The following is a 22,007-nucleotide window of genomic DNA, read 5'->3' as shown; positions in this document are numbered from 1 at the left end:
ACTAGAAATAAATTAGGATGAGACACTGCATATATACACCACGTTGCTCAGGATTCCAGTCGGCTTTAAGTATATTATCCCATTTATCTTCCTAAAGATCTGAGAGGTGAGTGACAAGTGTAATGTCCCTATATGTGCAAATGAGAAAACCAAGAAATGTCAGGAAAGTAAATGGGTGAGAACACACTGGAGTGGGTGACAAAGTAAAGAAAGGAATTTGGTCTTGGAAAGTGTGATGTCCAAGCACTTCTTTTAAGTATCATCACACATCATCCCAAGAAGGGAGAACACAGTGTAATAATATACTGTATTTTGAGAGCAAAAGAGACACACAGAACATTCACATAACTTTTATTACAGTATGTTATTATAATTGTCCTATTTGTGAATTATTACTTTTAATCTTTCCCTGTGCCTAATTTGTAAATTAAGGTTTAATATAGATATGTATGTATAGGAAAAAGCATAGTATTTACAGGGTTTGGTACTTTCCAGTTTCAGCTATCCCCTGGTGGGTCTTAGAACATATCCTTTTCAGACCAGGAGGGACCACTGCAGTTGGATTTTTAAACCCCTTGGAGTGATATTTATGAGTGAGAACACTATTATCATTTGGCTTGGAGTTAGCATTTTTATAAATCTTCGGTCAGTTAAGAATTTTGAGGTATATCATGAATGGTGTAGGAGAGCAAATGCATAAATTACGTTAATATCAAAACCCAGTCCTTAAAAAAAAAAAGAAAACCCAGTCCCTGAGCAAAGAAAGGAGGTGACTTAGGGGTGGACACAATAGATAGATGCTCATGTAGAACAGATTCATGAGTGCTTTGCCCTCAAAACAGGTCCTCCATGCCTCTGTTCATTAACTGATGACCAAGAGGAATAAACCAGGAAAAAGAAGAGTCTTTATTCCACATTTAGTAACAGAGCATATAATGCCAAACATCCTATGAGATGTAACTACATTCATCCTGAGAGTATTAAGAGAAAGGAAGGAAAAAAAGGACTTCACCAGTAGGTAAGCAAAATGAAAGTTCAAAAATAATTCTTAGCAGCATCATAGCAGAGTACAGAATGGGTTTGATCTGAACTAAACTCTAAATCAACCACTTTCCAGCTGAGTGACCTTTCATGTTGTATGAAGGTTAATGGGAATAACTATAAGTTCCTTTGGCATGGACCTGCAATGAATGGTATTTATTAAAATTAACTTGGTTTACTGTATCTTATTTTCTCCTTCTAAAATCACATTTATAATTTGTCACCCTAAATTTTATCAATTAAATTTTTTAATGTCTCAGAAAGCATACAAATTAATTGAAATTTTATTTTTAGTTAATATGAATTTAATATTTATTGTGGAAACAGCATGGCCCAATATCTTCTATTTAAAAGGTGTGAGGCTGCAATACTACCAAAAGTGATAAACAGGTTCACTTTTCCAAAGAAGAAATATAAATGGCCAACAAATATAAGAAGAAATATTCACCATCATTAGCAATTAGGGAAATGCAAATCAAAGCTGCACTGAGGTTTTATCTCACACCAGTCAGAATGACAGTAATCAAGAATATAAATAATGATAAATACTGGGGAGGATGTGGAGAAAATGGAACATTTTTACATTGTTGGTGGGATTATAAATTAGCACAACTATGGAAATCAGTATGGCAGTTTCTCAGAAGACTAGGAATGGAGCCACCACATGACCTAGCTATACCACTTCTCAGTATTTATCCTAAACGATTAAAGGCATCTTACTACAGTGATACATGTATAACCATGTTGATAGCAGCACAATTTACAATAGCCAAACTATGGAAACAGTTTAGATGTCTATCAATAGATGAAAGGATAAAGAAAATATGGCATATTACGTAATGGAGTTTTATTCATTCGTAAAGAAAAGTGAAATTATGTAATTTGCAGGAAAATGGATGGAATTAGAGACAATTTATGTTAAGAGACGTCAGTCAAACTCAAGAGGTTCAAGGTGCTATGTTTTCTCTCACATACAGAAGCTTGAGAGGAATAAAGAAAAAGAAAGGTGGAAATCTCATGAAAATCAAAAGGAGATCAGTAGAGGAAAGGAACCAGGTGGTGGGAGGTGGAGAGTGAGGGGGAAAAGTGCTAGGAGTGATATTGACCAAATTATATTGTTATATTGTGTGTATGCACAAATAAGTAACAAATCCCACCTTATGTAATACTATAATGCACCAATAAAAAGTATGGGGAAAATAAACGAAAGGCCTGAGGTTTAAGCAAGGTAGAAACTGTTGTTTGCATTTTAGTGTAAAATATCTAAGCATTTTCATTACTTATATCTACTTATTTTCCTCATAACAGATATGTCAAATATTAATTTAATAAGTATAATCTCTTTTATACTTTTACTATAAAACTTTCAATTAATGCTTTTGTCCTACCTACTAGATTTTTAATGGATTGCTCTGTAAATAATGTAACCAGGCACCAAATTATGGCACAATGGGCCGTCATGAGGCCATGACTTCAATGAGCTGTGATGGCCTTTGATATGTCTACTTGCTAGGCTGAACAACAGTTCCCAGAGCTCCCACCTAGATGTTAGTTAGGTTAGCTGCAAGAGACAGTCTCTCCCAGTTATTCAAGCAAACACTAATCTAGGTGTTGCTGTGATTGGATTTTGCAAATGTGATTAAATTCCCTAATTAGTTGGCTATAATCAAAAGATATTATCCTGGATAATCTGGGTGGGCCAGACTTATTGGGAAGGTCTTTAAAAGATAGCTTAGACCTTCCCTGGGTTAAGAGACTCCTGTCTGTGGAATCTTGAGCTCATAGGATTTGAGCCTGCCTGATACCTTTCCTGCCCAACCACCTGTCCTGCAGACCTTGGGCCTGCATTGCTTAGGTAGCTCCTAAAATTGTGGGAGTTTACTCTTTAATAAATTTGGATAGATAGATAAGTCCCTGTCTTGATGAAATTGGCGCAGGAGGTTAAGTGATTTGCTCAAGCTCACTCAGTACAAAATGTTAATTTTGTGATGCAAACGAGTCTGAAAGACATTAATCTGTCTTGTAAATAGGACTATTAATAATGATAGAAACAAAAACCTTTAGTAAAATTAATTTGCCTTAGGTCCTTTTGTAAGTAGGTTATTATAAATTCTAAATGCATACATACAGGAAAGCTTCAGTCTATTGATAACAATATATATTATACACACACACGTATTCATACACACACTCATATATAGCTGATGAGTGTGTGTGCGTGTGTGTGTGTGTGTGTAGTAATGCATAAATACTAGAATCCTTGAACTGTACATAGATAAAAGAATTCTAGCAAAACTGGTTATAATACCAAGAATAGGAAAATAATAGAAATACTATGAGTAAGTGGTACTTATCATTACAGTATATGGGAATGGGGAAAGGGGAACAGCAAACTATTGAAAGAAGAGTTTGAGTATGAATTTCAAAAAAAGAAGTTTTGTGATAATGCTGCTAAAATAATGTGATCGGGAAGCAGTACTACGGAGCAAGGAGTCTTTTTCCTGCTGCCTCTGAAGTTGGACTAAAGACAAAGAGCAACCTACTTTCTCTTCTCTGTGAATGGAGTTTCTACAGCTTCTTTCTCCTTAGATAAAGCATCTAAGGTTTCTGGAAGTAGAAGCTGGAGTTTCAGTGGGTTCTCTTTACAAAAAGTCACTTTCACAGTCTACAAAGTGAACAGCCTACAGTTACTTCTGCAGGTTTCAGGTGTCATGGGCCTACAGTTTGAAAGCTTCCACCAGATAGAGAACTTGCATCATTTCGATAAATTGAAGTCCTAAGCCCTAGTGTCTCCGAATATGACCTTATCTGGAAAAAGGATAATTGCAGAAATTCTCAAGTTACAATTACAGCATTAGGATGGATCCAGTATGACCGATATCCTTTAAAGAGGCAGGGAATTTGAACACAGAGACGTGGGGGAAGATGAAACAAAGAGAAAGAAATAAAGGGAGAATAGAATGTGAAGATGAAGGCATTGTTGGAGTGCTGTATGTAAAGCCAAGGATTTGCCAGCAGACCAACAGACCTAGTTGGGTGGCTGGATCAGATTCTCCTTCAGGAGGAACCAACTCTACTGATAACCTCGTCTGGACTTTTTAGTTTTCAGAACTGTGAGATAATACATTTTTGTTATTTAAGCTACCCAGTTTTGAATACTATATTTCAGAGTCCATAGAAACCAATACACATACCAATATGTAATTTTTAGATTACCATTTCTAAATAAAAGTAAAAAAAGAAATAGACTTGGAATAAAATTTTCAAATATCAGTAGATTCTAAACATAAGCAATTACTTATAGTCTCTCAGAGAAAATACTTGAGCAAGTGCCTTTTTGTTTCCCACAGTGACATTTGTAGTAAGTCTTCTCACCCAACTCTCTATCTTTGTCTCCAATTTCTGAGATGCAAATTATTTTGCGTTAATTCTTTGGTTTGTAGCTAAGATGAGCCAATAATCCTCTTGCAAAAGACCTAAGTGTAGCAAGGATGTTGGTACCCATTTTAGACAGCAATGACTGATATCCTTCTTACTTTTGAGTTTTCTGAGGAGAGAAAGGATTTGAGGCCCCAAAGAAGGAAATCTTTCACCTTTTAAATCTGTGGCTTGTTCCTTTCCTTGTTAACTATTCCCTGTTAAACCCAGTTGGAAAGCCACTAATGGTGACTACTGTCAAAACTGGAAGAAGTTTGCTGTCTGACTGATAGCCTTATGGAATTCCTACTGGAAGAAATGCTTAAACTTCCACTCTATTTTGAGCAAAATGCAATTTCACTACAAAAGTTTAGTCATTTATTTTCCCTTGAGGGTAATAAGCAAAAATATGGCCTAAAGGTTTCAGCTCAGAAGATGAGGAAACTAGTTCTTCTTTATAAATTCTCTTCTTCACTGCCTTTGTGCCTCCCTGTTTCCCTTTCCCAGAATGTGGAAGAAAATATTTATTTCCATCTTAATTCAAACACAAGAGCATCTTTGTTGAGCCAACCAGAGCCAATTATTGTTATGTGACTCATGTGTGTCAGTAGAGTGAAACTGAAGACATTCCACACTGTTAGGAAGAACTTTCTTCAATCTTTTGCCAACTGCTAGAAGCAACTGCTGGCCAGGGAGAGTTTTTCCTTCTAATTTGAGATTGCAGAGTAAGAAACCCTGGCTTCAGTGAAAATGCACCTGAGTCCTTTTTTCTTTTTTCTTTTCTTTTTTTTCATTTTCTGTGGATGTTGTCTCTTTTCTTATCTCTACTGTTCATGTATATTTAATCACTCCATGTGCTTAAAAGGAGCTCTGTTTCTTCCTGGGATTTTGATTGCATCTATTAACACTGGAACATTCTTTTGCTTCAGATCACTTTCTAGAGATGTGAACTTGACTGTTCGAAAGGGGAACTCTTCAAAGGGAAAAAAGGTGAATGAAGGAAATACTGGAAAGTGGGCAGCTTCAGATGAAATGGATTATTAGGTCACACCTATAATTTTAGCAAAACGAAAATTTTATTTACAAGATGGACTATTGTATTATGTCATTGTTTAAAAAAATCCCATTTCTATTCTTGATTTAATAGAGGTGTAAGAAATCATGGAAAAAACATGACTCATGCTAAAAACATTTTTCTACTTTTTCAGGGGAAAATATTTTTCCACAATAAATTTCCTAATACACAATTCATGGCCACAAGCAAATGCAGATCAAGGAATGGGACAAATTAGTGACTAGGAAGGACAGGGAACAACCAATGTCTGGTCTCAGGTCACAACAGAAACTGAGGTGATTGTGTGCTTCATGCCACCCATTAGAGTTAACTGACCAGTACTATGCACATTTGGGGTATAAAATGCATGTAAGATGTGGTCATTATCCTCAAGGTTGTCATATCAACTAGAAGTTGAAGAAGTGTTGACCTTTTTTCTAGAGTCCAGTCCCCTTTATGATGTCAGATATTTGGGAGAGGAAAAGATGGGTATTTCCTCCAGAGGAAGGAAAGCTTTACATACTCCCTGATATCCTGCCAAGGGGAGCAGAAGTGTACAAATGAGTACCTAGAGGTGGCCTCACTAAGTAAATGCCCAGGTATCTGAGTCCTCAGAGAGAGACCATTCCATATATTCTGGTACCCAACTGTCCTGAGCATTATGGAAATGGTCCAGTTTATCTGGACCAGATGATCATTACCCTAATCCAGGCAAGTAAATCCTTATTGATAGGAGTCAATCCTATCATTTTCTGGTCAAAAAGACAAAAAAAGTCTGGACTTGGTTGAGATGAATGAATCCAAGTTATAAGCCTGGCTCAACCACTTAATATATGTGCGGCTTTGGGTATAATGCTTATTTTTCTTAGTGTTCCTTATTGGTGAAACATGAAGAATAAAAATATCCATCTTATAAAGTGCATATGTTTTTAAAAGACAATATATACTTAGTGCTTAGTCCAGAGTTTGGCATATATACTAAACAAGTATAGCATGCATAATTAGTTATTATTAACTTTTATTAATAATAAAGGATTTGGGGGCATTGATTCACTACATCAGGTATAGAAACATGTGTTTCTTTTATCAAAGCCTTTCTTAGCCAAGAAAATCAAAACTCTGGGACCAGGTAACTAAGTGGAGTTGGTAAGTTTTAGCTGACTGCTAGCTAACTGAAAACATTAACAATGTCTAGGGACCACAGGAAGAGAGAAGGTATTTCCAAAATGTTCTGATAAGATGAAATGTTTTGCAAGGTGAGAAGAAACATCCTGATTGTTTTGTAACTTGCGTGACAACATTCTCCTCTTCCCTTTGCAGCAGAAGTAGCTAGTAATACAGGTGGTTCTTTGAAAAGTGGCAATTATTGAGCAGGTACTTTGTGTTAAGGACCTGTGGGGATGAGAGGGTTGAAAAAACTAGACACTATGTCTTACCTTGTGGACATATAGTTTAAAATGGATGACAGATACTTTAAAAATAAAACCACACGAGTAAATATACAATTGTAATTATGTAGGTATTATAAAGAAAATGTAAAATTTGCATCTGGAAAGTAAATAACATGATTAATCTTCCTGATTTGGCCAGGGCAGTCCTGATTTTAGCACTTAAAGTCTTATTTTCCAAGAAATCTCTCAATCCTGGGCAAATGAGGAGAATGATCTAGAAGTATAGTTGGGAGCCTTGATACAGGTGGGGGTCAGAGAAGACCTCTTGGAGGAGGTGTCCAATACTCTTTGGCTGGGAGAAGAGGAGTTGGGCAACCCCAGAATCAACAGATGGGCATTCCTGGGAATGAGCAACTCTGAAAGACCCAAGAGGGGAAAGAGTCAGTGAGAAAGGACCAGAGATGAGAGAGAGCTTCAGGATGAGGCTGGTAAACCTGCAAGTAGATTATGCTGAGCCTTGTGATCGATGGTGGTGGGAAGTTAGTGGGTTTTTATCTCAAGAGCAATGGAAAGACTCTGAAGGGTTTTAGCCAAAGGAACAATCAAGCTCAAGCTCAAAAGAAATGAAATGATGTACCCCATTTGTGTACAATGAATCAAAATGCAGTCTGTAAAAATGAAAAAAAAAGTTATATATGGCTCAATATTTTAAGATGATCCTTGGTTATTGTGGGAAGAAACGATAAGGCATTAGAAATGAATATGGTGAACAGTTACAGAGCAATTTTTACATATTAAGATCATGTGTTTTTCCTCTCATCGAGGCAGGACACCTTCATGGAGGTACTCAACAAATGGTCACAGCACCAGCACTGTCATCTGGAAGTTTGTTGGAATTGCAGTTTCTTGAGCAGAACTACTGCATTAGAAAGTCAGGGTCACTTCCAGGTAACGATGGACAACTTTGTTTCCTCAGGAAACAACACTGGTCCCAAAGGCAAGACTTAGAAAGGATGGAACAAGGTTATGATATTCCACTGGGAAGTTAAGATTCTGGAAAATAATAGTAGACTTAGAGAACAGAGACCTATGTTGTTTATTCTGGTAAACATAATTCAGATGTTTCCATTCTGGATTACATTGCCAACAGTGTGCTTCTGGCAGGATAATTGGTAGTTCAAGGAAAGTTAACTAAGCTGTAGTTTGAAGGACAAAAAATGACTAGTTAAAAATTTTTCAGTAATTATCAGGTTAAATAATGATTATTACAAATGAAACTAAAAACCACAAAACAGGTAGTTTTCAGAACTACCTAAAACTGAAGTCCCTTCCAGTTCTCTATTTCTCTGTTTTCATGGTCAGAGAATTTTAACTCTTTAGAATTTAACTCCTCAATGTTTAGCTCCAGATAACTATGTCCAAATATTCAAAATTCCAGGCTAAAATTTCTGTCCTAATTTTAATCCAAGGAAGAGAGATATAACACAGAGAGATATAACTAAAACTTGATGGGATGGGATTCATGATGTGCAAGAACAAAAAGAAATAGCTTATCAAAATGTGAAATAAAACAGATTTAATAGAAAAAGGAAGCAGTTTTATACTTATATAGAAAGTTAGACAATTGAGAGTAGAAATGTGGTGGAAAAAATCTGCATGTCAAAAAAGAAATCCAGATATGAGGGTAACAATGAACAAATACAACAAAATTCCAGCCCAGAGAGAAGATGGATGATTTCCTCAAACAGATAAAATCCTGGGAGAGAGTGAAGGTAGAATAGTGATACAAGATCTAACTATCCATCCTGCTCAGGAAGTCTTATTCAATTCGTAGCTGGATATTATGGACTGAAGTTCTGTGAGAAACTCCGTCTATACTAAAGATCCTATGGACTGTTTGACCTTGGCTGACATGGTGACTGTGGAGATTTGGAATATTATAGGTGGAGAGCCAGCATCACTTGGGCTATCTCAGGCCCTTTAGCAGCCATCCTTAATTGTTATCTGAACTAACATTCTCATATCCAGTACAGAAGCTTCTCAGAAGGTATGCCAGACCTCTCCACCAGTCCTAGAGTTATGAATGCTATAACATCTGAATCCTATGGAAGATTCCCCTGCCTTGCTGTGGCCACCTACCTGATGCTCCCATCAATGTCACTGGTCAATGTATTGATTTGTGACTTTCTCTCATTCTGTAACTATAGTTCACTTAATCTCTTCCATGGTGGAACATGTCATTCAGAGTAACTTGAATTCATGTTCCCAGGTCAAGGTCACTTATATTTGCCTCACAATAAACTACGTTTCTTATTTCCTTTAAAGCAGAGTCATTATTTTACATCAGCAATATAAAATGTGTTTTCTTGTCCTAATACTAATCGTATTAAGAATTGCATTTCCTATCCTCAGATAAGAAAGAAACAGCTTGGGTACTGATTGTTGTGTATCTAATTTTAATTAATGGAGAAGCAGCAGTTATGTGAATCTATTCAGACTTTGGGAGAATCCATTTTGCTTTAGAAATTATAGTAACTAAAGGAATAGAAATGTTTACAAACCATGATTTGGAAGAGTGTTTACTGTGGGATATAGATATTTATGATGAGGCCCTCACTATTCTTGAAAGGCTCTTAGGAAAACAAAATGTTACCGAGGTCAGTGACTTCATTCTGGAAAGGAAGGAATAGAAGTCCAGAGTACATGTAGATCTGGGTTTGATCAGATAAATTTACTTACACTCTGCCTACATGGTGACTAGCAGAGTTATAACTGTTAGACTCCAAATATCTGTTAGTCAGGGCTTTATCTGAAATGATAAAGCCTTGATCTTAATGATTCTTAAAACTTAACGTACATTAATCATCTGGAAAACTTTTTAAAATTCAGAAATCTGGGTTACTTCCTAGAAGTAGTTTGTTTCAGTAGGTTGAATGGAGGACCCAGGTATTTACAGCTAACTAGTGACCAGATGCTAATGCTGCTGGTATTCCGACTATGGTGAGAACTGAGATCTAAAAAAGGAAACAAAACCAAGTTAAAGTCCCTGTACCTAAAACATGCCCATATGGAGCAGGGGAAACCAGTGGCACAATTCCTTTTCTGCCTAAAAATGACTCACTCCCTTGTTCTTCAACCCTGTCCTGATGAGGAACACCCTCAGCCTGGAAGTTTTAAAACACCTGTGTCCAGGTTCCCTCTGTCCCAGATTTTGTTTGAATTAATGTGAGCTTCCAAACCAAATGACAGTGTTGGTTAGAAGTGCAGCCTGCGTTGAGAATGGCTGACCTTTGTGCTGACAGGTCTTGAGTGTCTAGCTCTTCAACTTGACCCTGTAGGCATCATCAGCTGACAGCTGCCCACTAAGCAACTTACCCTCAAACCCTAAGCTAATGAGGTGGCAGGCACCAGAGAGGACCTAAGCACTCGGAAAGGGTTTCTTTGCTGCAGTAAAAATTAGTGAACCAAATCACAGTTATGTTACATAAAAAGCATGGTTCTGAGTTGATGGATCAGATATGAAGCATCTTTACCACCACCCTCATTAAAAAAGAAAAAAGTGAAAAACATGTCTTAAACATTCCAACTGTCAGGGATGAGTCCAATGGGAGGGAACCAGGTACTCATGCATGTGACCCCTAGTTTTTGGCTTTCTGTCAGTGCTTTTCAGAGATACTAATATATGTATTGATCTGGAAAATCTCTTTGAAGAAACCAGGGGATAGGAGAGTGGATAAAATTGCTGCATGTACTGTGAAGGACAGTGTACAGTGGGTGCTATGTGACTAAACAGAGTAGGATCATTTTAAGCAAGTTAACATTTAAACAAATGTAATCCCTTCTCACAAATAAAAAATATGTTTTCCCTGGTTTTGAAATCAATAAGATGGTATATATCTTATTTATATATATGTGTGTGTGTGTGTGTGTGTGGTGTGTATGTATATATATATATACACATGCATACACACACACATATATATATATATATATAGTATCCAATATTTAATATTTTTATGTGTGAAACCAAGTACTGAATTGTCACATATGGAAAAGACTGGGATATGATTTTTAATTCTTTATTTTTCGCTTGAATATATTTCCCCCCTTATTTATGTGCCTTAAGGGAACCACCTTTCAAATAATAAGCTAGCATAATAAGAAGACATGTTTTAATGAATCTGATATTATCTCCTATGTACATACATGCATACACTGCAGTGAATCTCACCATCATGTACATCTATAGGACTGGGATCTTAATTAGTTATAAGATATATTCTACTGTCATGTATAACTAAAAAGAAATCCTCTCCCCAAAAACACATATTTTATTCATTTTTCCCCCCTCAGGACCATATTCAGAAACAAACAAACAAATTGACATAATAAATATTGATAGATTTGATAAAACTAATAGATACTGAACATTGAATAAATATTATCATCATGGCGAAAGGCCTGTATATTTATCAATAATCAATTTACTTTTTAGCAGTTAATATATATTTAACTATTATCATTATTTTAAGAACATCATATACATTTATTGATCATATCTGTATCTAGACTAAGGAAAAAAATATATATATCTATATCTATAATGGAAAATAGGCATTCTCATACTAACATGTCAAAACTATGACAAATTTTAAATGTGTGACTATTGTCAACCACAAGTTCTCACTATTTATCGCTTTAATCTGAATTCATTTTTCTGAATATAACACAAAACTCTTATATGAACAAATAATTTTATGCAAACAATTGTGTCAATATGGGCAATGAGAGAATTTAGAAATATCTAGGGAAGAATAACGAATGATCATCTTAGAAACTCACTCACTCCAGAGTGAGATTGCTAAGTGTTGTTTCTTTTCAGAAGCAACGGAGAATTCAACTTGTAGTAGGACCATGAGCAGTAGCCTCAGACAGGCCCTTTTAAAGGAGTGAGTGTAATGTGCCCATTGAGTGGAGAAGGATAGACGTTTAATGAGATCTTGTGCAATCGTGACAATAGCAAACTAAAAAGTAGAAAGAGGTAAGGGGGACATTTGTGAATATATCTCCAAAGACAAGTCAAAGAAACTGTATTTTGCATCCAAATCTAATAAAAATATTAAGTATGCAAAAACTGTACTTTTAGAGATGTCATTAGTCATTTTAAGAAATGAAGAATTACATTGAACTGATATCTTCTTTTGATGTGTATATTATGTTCTCTCTATGAAATATATAATGTAGGTACAAACATGTATGTATATATGTGTATGTGTGTGCGTGTGTGTATACATATGTGTATTATATATGTGTGTGTGTATATATATATATATATAGTTGGAATCAGACAGCAAATATAGATGCCATTGTTCTACTTTTAAGAATTATTCTTTTGTTTTCTCATAAAAATTATTTATAATTTTCAAGAAGCAGCACTAAATGTAGATAATACTCTGGATCTTAATAACTGAAGTATGGAATGAAATGTACCTACTTCTATGATACTAACTCAAGCCCAGCAGCTTAAAGAAACATCTTACTTTAATAACTGTTAATCCAAGATTTAGTAAGGCAATATACATATATATATACATATATATATATATATATTTATATATTCTACATACAGGAAAAAGATGGCACCATGAATAAGTAATGATTCTTCAGCTTAGTGACCCAAAGGGATGAAAAAAAACAGATATGAGTGTAGGGACAGGGTGACAGAGGATGACAGCTATAATGTCTTCATTTTTACGTAATTCTTAGCATGTAGTATGTGCTTGATAAATTTTTGTTGAAGGAATAAATAAAAATCATTTATCTTATTGTGACTATAGCTTTCAGAGAAATTGAAACAGAAACTAAAACTCTATTTGGACATTAGATAAAAGTAAAATTATGAAGCACACAAAATATAAGTAATTGAGACAAGGCACAAAAATGGAAAGCAGAACTGCTGATATTTACAATCTCCATTGCTCTTCAAGTCTCAGTATACATGCTGAACCATGACCTTCCTAGGAGACCTCCCTGCACTGTGTCTTCAAGGCAGTCACCTCTTGTGAGATACAGAAATCAAAGGAATAAATTAATTAATCATGCTACTCTCCTATTAGTGTTTTCCCAGGAGTATCCCCTTGTATATCAAAAACAAACAAATCAACTGCGTACGTAGACCCTAAGTCTCTGCATCATTTGGCTCCTCTCTACCTTCCCGCGACTCATTTCCCTTCTCCCTGTCCCCTGGTACTCAGATGTAGTTCTACATCCCAGGACTACAACCCCTGTCACCTGTCTCAAAGCCTCTGGAAGCATAGACACTGTCTGCAATGTCCCGCTCCCCCTTCACTTGGTCCACTTCTTTTCATCAGATTTCATCTAGTTCTCTGAAGAAACTTCCTTTCATCATCTGCATGTAACTATGTACCCCAGTCTTTTATTCTATCCTTGTTGCTATGGCTTAGATAAGTGTCCCCCAAAGACACATGTGTTAAAGTCCTGGATGCCAGCCTGTGGGGTACTGGGAGGTGGTGGAACTTTTATCAGCTGGGACCTAGTGGAAGGAAGTGAGGTCACCGGGAGAGTGCCCTTTAGAGGATATCAAGACCCCAGTTCCTTCTTCTTTTGCTTTCTGGCTCTGTGAAGTGAGATGCTTCTTCTGTTGCATGCTCCCACCATGATGTATTGTCTCACTACTGTCCCCAAATTGACAGACAAATGAAACATACACTGAAACCTTCAAAATAGTAAACTACAATGAAACTTTCCTCTTTCTAAGTTTATTATCTCAAGTATATTGTTACAGTAATGGAAAGCTAACTTAATTGTTCACTGTTCTTTTTCTCCATAGTATTTATTACAGTGGTAATTATAAACTGTGTGCTTATTTACCCATTGTTAGCCTCCTTGACTATGGAAAATGCATCTATGGAGTTCAAAACTTCATTTTCTGTGCTTAGAAGAAAGCAGATATTCAATATTTCTGAGATGATTTTTTAAATTAGAGTCAAAAGTGTTAGGATTCTACTTAATTATCCAAACAAATCTTAGTCTTTAAAGTAAAATGACAAAATACAAAGAAAAATCCAGTTCTATCTAACTGTCTCTAAAAAAGCAAAGGTTACTATGAAGAACTAATGTAGGAAATTAGAACACTGAAATGAATTCATACTGGGACTTCCACATGAAACATTAAAACTAGAGCTGGAGTGAAATATTTCCTTGACTTCCTTTTGTAAAGTTTCATTTTATTATACAGACATAGGGTAAGATTTCCCCTTTTCACAAAGTTTTCAATATGCAAAACATTATTTCTGATTATAGGCACATTGTTACACAACAGATCTCTAGAGTTTATTCATCTGGTTTACCTGAAACCTTATGCCCACTGGTTAGTAACTCTCCATTCTTCTCTCCACCCAGTTCCTGGCAACAACCAGTCCACTCTTGAGTTTATGGCTTTGACTATTGCAGAGTCTTCATACACGTGGAATTATGCAGTTTTTTTCTTTCTGTCACTTAGCATAATATCCTCAAGTTCCATCCATGTTTTCATGTCTCGCAGAATTTCCTTCTTTTGAAATATAGAATAGGATTCCATTATACACATTTTCTTATTCATTTATCTGTGAATGGACATGTATGTTATTTCTACATCCTGGCTATTATGAAGAGTGCTACAATGAACATAAGATTTCAAATATCTCTTTGAAATCCTTTTTTTCAATTCTTTTGTATATATGTACCCAGAAATATGTTGAATTGTATGGTAGTTCTACTTAAAATTCTTGAGAACCCTGTATACTATTTTCCGTAACAGTTGCACTGTTTTGCATTCCCACCAACAAGGGATCCAATTTCTTCACATCCTTACCAATACTTGTATTTTTCCCATTTTTACAATTACAATTTTAAAAAAAACCTCCATCGATAGGACTAAATTAAACTGTGAACAATGTCAAAATCAACCTCTCCATATTTTAATACTGTTTCTGTAGAAAATAAATAACATCTTATATTCAACCACCTATTCTAAGGCAACAGGTATGGTGACAATGATTTGCTGGAGTCAAGTGGTAGTTGACACTTTCCAGAAACTGATTTTCCCATGATGAAGGAAAAGTAATCTGAATGGTTGTTCAGAAGATGATCACAGTTTTCATTTTAAATTTGCAATGCAAAAGAAGAAATGTTATGCCAGATTTTCTTTTCATTTACAAAGACTACTGTTTAAGTAGAAAAGGAAAATAGCAATTAAAAACTGTTCAACAAATATGGGCAAATGACAGTACAAAATGTTAATAACCAGGAGCACCGAACCATGTGGATTTGGGCTCACAAAGTGGTCTTTAAATGAGTGGGGAATACAAGTGCTCTTGTCTGCTGTTCTGAAGTGCATTTGTGTAAATCAGGAATTGCACCAAGAGAATTGTTCTTTGCTTCCTAAATACTTCCTGTGAACTTTTGAAATTCAATCTGTATCTTTATGTACACAATTACGAAAAGGGTAATAACTTCAGATGGTATGTGTGGTGTAAAACTCTAGCTTCCTGGGACTTTTCATTCCTACTTTTTGTTATCATAAGCTTTTTATCAATATACTATGTAAACAGCTTCCATTTATAGATATCTTGAGAGGGCAGGAAAAATCCTATGTAGTCTCTACTGTGATAGCCTTTTGGTTTACTTATCTAATAGAGAAATGCAGTGGTATGGGCAGCCCTCTAAATTTTTATTTTTAATGAGTTGATTGAAAGAATAAAGTTTAATGAAATTATTCTTCTGAAAATCTCTATTTTCCTGTTTTGAGCCATGTCACAATAACTATATGTATATATGCTAGTACATTTATGCAGAGCATAATGACATCTTGATCAACAATGGATTGCATATACAATAATAGTCCCTAAGATTACATCACCTAGCATTTTTGTGTCTGTCCTAGTTTATGTCAGTACACTGCATGATGTTCCCACAATGACAAAATTACCTAGTGATGTATTCCTTGGAACCCTTCTTAGCAGAGTCTTTTCTATTCTCTTCCCCTTTGACAAATCTGTTACCTTCTCATAAAGTTGGATATCTTTAAATGGAAGACAGATTATGTATTTCCTCTGTGAAAATTTTCCATAGTTCTAAAAAAATTCTTATTCTGTCATTCATAGACCTAGTTTCAGCACATAATAAATTACCCCAAAACTTAGTGTCATTGAACAAGTGTTTATCATGCTCAGGAATTCCTGGGTCAGGAATTTGGAAGGAACATAGCAGCATGACTTGTCTCATCCCAGGATGCTGTGGGCCTCCTCTGGAACTGGGAAGCTGGGAGCTGGATTCATCTAAAGACTCAATCACTCACATGTCTAGCAATTGCTGCTGGCTCTTCCTCCTTATTTTGATCCTTTTATGTATTCTTTCTACATGGCATAGTTTGGGCTTCTTCACTCCTTGGTGAGTTCCAAGCCAAGAGAGCCAACCAGAACCTCCAGCCTTTTGACAACCTAGTCTCAAAAATGACACATCTTTTGCACAATACTACATTGACTGGAGAAATCTTGAAACCACCCTTGTTCTAGAGGAAACCGAATCCATGTCTTTATGGGGAATGGGAAGGTTCTGGAAGAATGGAGACTGTGAATTATTGTGGTCATTTTGGAAAAATATGACCTGCGACAGATGTCCACCAGCTGCCTTTAACCTGCTTTCTTGGTTAGATGCTGCACTAATTCTGTAAGGGATATTTCCTCCCTTCTTTCCATCCTGATCCTTCCCTATATATTTACTCTCATCTTAAAGTGGAGCATATGACCACCCTATAAGAATCTCTTACCCAACTCTCTTATAGTAATGCCATGAAGTTAAGTAAGTTATAATTGAAGAGATTGCCAATCTTAGGGGCAGGGAGGTTCTAGGCTGCACATTTTTCATTCTGAGACTGGGATCATCCAGTGCTTCTTTTCTTCAGCCCAGTCTCCTACCCACATGCTGTAAAATGACTCTTACCACCCTCAGTACCAAACCCCCCTATTCCACTGAAGATAAACCTGGGTTGAACCATCACCACCCTGAGGAGATGGGGGAGGGGAGGGGAAAGAAGCATCAACCAGGCAGAAGAAATCAGTCAAATACCAAGACACAGGAGACACATAGAATAGAGAAGAAAACATAAATTCAGTGTCTATGTGAGGTGGACTCAACTGGGATGTTGAATGGAAAAGTAAAGATAGGTTTCAAATCATCCTCGGGACTGTTTTTTATGTCCAATATGCTAAGGGAAGATACTTTTAGTGGTGTAATATCATAACTTTTAATAGCTGAAGACATGTAGCAAATGGGTTAAATGAATTTATTTTTCAGCTTACAAACTCAGCAAATAAAAGAAAATGTTCTGCACTTGTCTTATTCTATACCTTCCACTCCTAAAATTTGTTTCATCTGGAGTGCCTTTTACTGTAAATGTGTTGATTTTTCAGGTCTCATTCAAATGCCATCTTCTTCATGAAGTCCTCTCATAAGGAATGATCCTTCTCCTTGGCAAAAGTCCATGGTGCTTGTGGTCCTCTCTTACTGCACTTCCCACATAGCTACTACAAGGTATTTTTCATATCCTCTGGCGAACTGAAAGGTCCTGAGAAGTATCAGGATCTCTCTCTATTCATACTTCCCAAGGACAGTGCCCTGAATGTTCTCACTCCTCAACAGAGGGTTAATTGATGAATAACAATTCATTCAAACCCAGACATAAAATTTTTCTACAACCATGCCTATGATTTTGAATGTCATTTTCGCTCCTGCTCCTCATTAAAAAAGAAAAAGAAAAAAAGGAAGAGGAAAAAAAAGCACAAACAAAAGTTGAAGAATTTACAGCTAAAAGCAATTACAGTGATCAAGTATTTGGGCTTGGAAAGAAGATGAAATTATTTTAAAAAGAAAAAAGAACAATAAAAATAATATTGCAAGAGACTATATTTTTACAGAATTCAAGTACATACAATAAATTTCAGTGTACTGATTTTAGCAGCACTAAGAATTAAACCCAGGGGATCACTACCACTGAACTACATTCCCAGTTCTTTTTATTATTATTATTATATTTTAAATTTTGAGACAGGGTCTTTTTAATTTGCTGAGGCTGGCCTTGAACTGCTGTCCTCCTGCCTCAGTATTCCAAGTAGCTGAAATTACTGTGCATGAGAGTCATTATCAAAGACAGAAGAGTGGGAAGAAGTGGATAGAATGTTGAATCCAGTTTAGAATTTATTTGTTCAGTCATTGCATTCATTTCTTCCACAATGTGCATTTATTTAGTGACTTTTAAAATATCAGGCACTGTGGATAGGGATTTAATCTTAAAAAGATGATCATACCCATCTCCTCCCACAAGCACCTCATAATCTAGATTGGGATAACAGAAAGTTAACAGCCCTAATATTACATCATGTGATGGGTGCTGTCCTCAGAGCTTGTGCTAGCTGCTATTCTAATCTCATCCATGTTGCATCCCTCAATGGCATAGATTAGTGTTGATTCTATGTGTGCCTGTGAGGCAGCTCAGAGTGGACATCAACCAGTAAGGGCTTCCTAATGCTGAGTGAACTCCCAACTCATATCTAGTTTGCTTTACTTCATGATTCAAGCAAGTGAATGTTCTCCACGTGCATTTCTGAACTTCCTTCACTGAATTCTGAAATGAAAAAGGTTTTAGAAGATGCTCTTCTGGTTTCTGATATTTCCCTTTTCTCTTCCACTCCTCCCTTATGTGTCAGCCCACATAGCTGAATAATAATTTTCAATTATATTTACTATGACCTCAAATAATTTGTATAAGAAGTTATATAATAAGTGGCATTGGAATTTAGAGTAAGTAAAAAGGTGGTCTTTCTCAAAATTGTTATAAAGCATTGCATTTTTAGCTCAGGGGAATAGAATGCTAGAAAATAGGGGGATCAGAAGTAGTATTAGTCACCTTTACAACAGGATTATGTACCCATCTTAAAAGAGTTCTGTTTTGTGGATACATTTCTTATTGTGGAACAATAAGAGACAATCTTTTCTCTTGTCCTTGCTTAAGGATTTACTTTGCTTGTTGCCATGGTGACAAATCCATAGTCTCATTCGATCACTGTTTTGAACCTTGAATCTTTTGACCCTCTGAAACCAGTAATATAGAAAAGGTAGAAAAGCAAGCTCTAAAATACCCTCAAGTACACCAATTTATGGAAATGCATGCTCTGCTGCTTTGCTCTAAACTCTATCCAGTACAAAATCTCTAGCATTTTAAAGAGAAAAATACAAATAGGCTCTGAGCCTTGAATTCTCAAACTATTGTGAGATTAGTTTTGTGAAAAATTCTGATAGAACCTGTCCCCAGGTCTCCATGCATAACAATTTTGACCTTACAAAAGCATCATGATTAACTTTTCAGGTATTTGATATTCCAGTTTAAAAGCATGCAGAAATGTGTACAAAACAAGACTTATCCTACAGTAATCTTACAATTCATTTGCATATTATAAAATCAAGTTCTAAGTAGGAATTATTAGAGAAAATAAAAATGAATACTGACTATAAACAATGATTTCAGTTTTTAGTGCATAGAAATAAAAGGGGAAGTATCTTTTGAGGATAGTATCCAAATTAGTGTCCAAATGAATTGACCTGATATTGGCATATTTCATTTACTTATGCATTTATTTATTACTTCATTAAATATTTATTGAGTTCAACCATGTGACAGTTATTGTTCTAGTACTAAAGACACAAAAAGTTATGAATTATGTCAGTTGTCTTTGGTCTTATAAATGTCCCATTTTATAAGGTGATGGAGAACTAACAGTAAACAAGCAAACACACACACACACACACACACACACACACCAGTGTTTGATAGTCATATGTACCAGAAAAGAAATGGTGACATGATTGAGGTGACAGCGGGAATGTTCAGGAACAAAGACACAAACAACAGATGTGTGTGCCTGGTAAACAGAGTGAATGAGGGGAGAAGAAGAAAAGGAAGGGAGGGAGGCTGAGAGGGAGGGAGAAGCTACATCTAGTTGAGCTTTGAATGGTGTACTAAAGAGTCTCAAATTTAAAAGTTCAATGAGAAGTCATGGAAGGGCTATAAACCTGATTATAATAAACATGATTGAATTTTTATTTTTAAATGTAGCTTCTGGATATTTTATTGTTTTTTTAAAATTTGTTCTAATTGGTTATACATGACAATAAATGCCTCTTGACACATTGTACACAAATTGAGCATAACTTCTCATTCCTTGGATATTTTATGCTTTACAACTATAATTTGATTATCTGTTTAGAAGTCATCAAACATTTGATTTTGCACAATTTCATGTGACTTGGATATTAAAATTAACAGATCATATGTGCATAATCCAGTGATTGCTGGAGCCAACTTTATGTCTGGACCCAACATCAGTATGTTAACTTTTGTCTGTCCCAAGCTTTGATTTTTGTGATGCTATTGATGATGATGGTTAGCTAGGAATACCACCACTACTAGCTGCCATCATTTATTAAGAATTTACCATGCTTCAGATACCAGGCAGGATACTTTATATTCTGTATTACATTTAAGCCTTACAAGAACAGATAGGAAACAATGGCCATTGTCTTGGAATAATTAAGCACCCTCCTTCACTTCAAGCAGAATAGAAAATGAATCAGGAGTCAATTCAAGATTTATCAACTCTATAAAATGCAAATTCTTTGCCATCTTACTTTTCTGTCTTGAAATGTAATCTGGTAATTATGAAAAATTTACTTTCAAATATCTGAAACTAAAATACTGTTTCAAAATCAGAGGTTAAATTTTATTCACTTAGTAGGTATTGGCTTTTGAATGGAAGATATGTCTACATATCCAATTAGCATCCTTTTTTTTTCTTCTTTATCAAACATGTAAGACTGGAATAAATTCCAACAATGGCATTGTCATTTTATTTACTATATTTGGGTCAAGATAATACCTACAAGTAATATTGATTTATTAAAACATATTATATTCTAAGCAATGTGACCATCAACAAGACAAAAACATTATTAAATCAATGATATTTCAATCAATAAGAAAAAGAAAATGCCGCTGAAGCCAGGCCTGTGCCCCAGCCCATGTCTGCCGTGTCCAGCACTGAGGACCATGCCCACGTGCTGTGGCTGATGATCTATCAACACATGAAGTCACCTCTGCCCCTAGCATTGATTATTACTGACCTGGAGGTCACCATCCATAGTGGGACACAACACTTCTTGGGACACTACATTATCAAGTTTCTCTCAGGCATCAGGCTACTGAAGACTAGGAGGTGAGGTATTGGAAACCTGCAGGGACATTAAAAGTCTATAGGGGGGAAACTACAATACTTCAGATTCACACTACTAGAGGGGAAGATATACCAACAAAAGAAAAAACAAGGGAAGAAAGTGTCCCAAACAAATCTAGATGCTATATCAATAGAATCCAATGACAGCATGACTGAAGTCATGTCAGAAAGGGAGTTCAGAATGTACATAATTAAAATGATCTGAGAAGCAAGCTATAAGAGAGCAAATGCAGGCAATGAATGGTTGCACCAATAAACAGTTAAAAGAGCAAACATAGGAAGCAAAAGATCATTTCAATAAAGAGATAGAGATTCTCAAAAAAACCAAACAGAAATTCTTGAAATGAAGGAAACAATAAGCCAAATTAAAAACTCAGTAGAATACTTCACCAACAGACTAGATCACTTGGAAGACAGAGCACCAAACAATGAAGACAAAATATTTAATCTTGAAAACAAAGTTGACCAAACAGAGAAGATGGTAAGAAATCACGAACAGAAGCTCCAAGAATTATGGGATATCATGAAAAGACCATATTTAAGAATTATTGGGATTGAGGAAGACACAGAGATACAAACCAAAGGAATGAATAATCTATTCAATGAAATAATATCAGAAAATTTCTCAAGTCTGAAGAATGAAATGGAAATTCAAATACAAGAGGCTTACAGGATACCAAATGTACAAATTACAACAGGTCCACACCAAGGCACATTATAATGAAAATACCTAACATACAAAATAAAGATAGAATTTTA

The sequence above is a fragment of the Sciurus vulgaris genome (genome assembly GCF_902686455.1).
Source record: "Sciurus vulgaris genome assembly, chromosome: 4".
Taxonomy (NCBI): domain Eukaryota; kingdom Metazoa; phylum Chordata; class Mammalia; order Rodentia; family Sciuridae; genus Sciurus; species Sciurus vulgaris.
The sequence above is the reverse complement of the archived record's forward strand: the minus strand, read 5'-3'. Positions refer to the sequence as shown.